This window comes from Rhagoletis pomonella, unplaced genomic scaffold (assembly GCF_013731165.1).
Source record: "Rhagoletis pomonella isolate Grant_MI unplaced genomic scaffold, Rhpom_1.0 Rhpom_scaffold_00002, whole genome shotgun sequence".
NCBI lineage: Eukaryota > Metazoa > Arthropoda > Insecta > Diptera > Tephritidae > Rhagoletis > Rhagoletis pomonella.
In genome coordinates, this window is record NW_023458556.1 from 30,265 (window position 1) to 31,282 (window position 1,018).

Genomic DNA, 1,018 nt, shown 5'->3' on the forward strand with positions numbered 1-1,018 from the left:
TCGCAAGAACCTGGTATAGACTATAAGGAGACATATTCGCCAGTAGTGCGATATGATTCAGTGAGAGTTGCCATGGCGATAGCTGCTTTTGAAGATATGGAGATGATGCAATTTGATGTAAAAACTGCGTTTTTATATGGCGACCTCAGTGAGGAAATTTATATGAGTATTCCAAAAGGCATCAATGTTACTTCCGGTAATAATTTAGTTTTGCGTCTCAAAAAGGGTCTTTACGGCCTTAAGCAAGCCTCTCGTAATTGGAACTCAAAATTTACTAATTTTTTACAAACATATAAAATGAAGCAATCCAGATCCGACCATTGTGTCTTTTATGGGAGTATTCAAAATCGTAAGATTATTTTGCTTCTATATGTTGATGATGGGTTGATAATATCTCCTAGCAAAACTGCTTTAAATTTTTTTTTTGAAAAATTGTCAAGCAATTTTCGTATCACTTATGGTGAAAACAATTACTATGTTGGACCTGAAATTCACAGAGACAGATTAAATAAAACTATTAAAATCTGGCAGCGTTCCTATATATTAAAAATACTTAAAAGATTTAATATGGATGATGCAAAAGATATTTCAACACCAAGTGACAGTAATGTGTATCTTTCGAAATCTAGCGAGGAAGGCAATGTAAAATATCCATTCAGAGAAGCTGTGGGCTGTTTGATGTTTGCAGCTACTGTATCCAGACCTGATATTTCGTATGCAGTTGGCGAAGTTACCAAATTCACCGAAAATCCTAAAAACTGTCATGTACAAGCCGTCAAGAGGATATTTCGTTACTTGAAAGCGACAATAGACTACTGCATAGAGTACAGATCAGGTAATGCTCTTCAATTTGAAGGCTATTCTGAAGCAGATTTTGCTCGTGACATCGATACAAGGCGATCTACAACAGGCTATGCGTTTCTCATAAACGACAGTGTCGTAACCAGGAGGAGCCATCGTCAAAAAACGGTTGCTTTGTCCACAACGGAAGCCGAGTGTATGGCCGCGTGCGAAGGGG

The 1,018-nt window shown here is 37.5% G+C and overlaps 2 protein-coding genes across 3 annotated transcripts in view; both read left to right on the forward strand.

Annotated features, from left to right (window-relative positions):
- Positions 1-1,018, forward strand: part of LOC118757328 (dual specificity phosphatase DUPD1) — a 50,769-nt gene that overhangs the window by 23,834 nt on the left and 25,917 nt on the right. The window lies entirely within an intron of this gene.
- Positions 1-1,018, forward strand: part of LOC118757320 — a 19,609-nt gene that overhangs the window by 2,693 nt on the left and 15,898 nt on the right. The window lies entirely within an intron of this gene.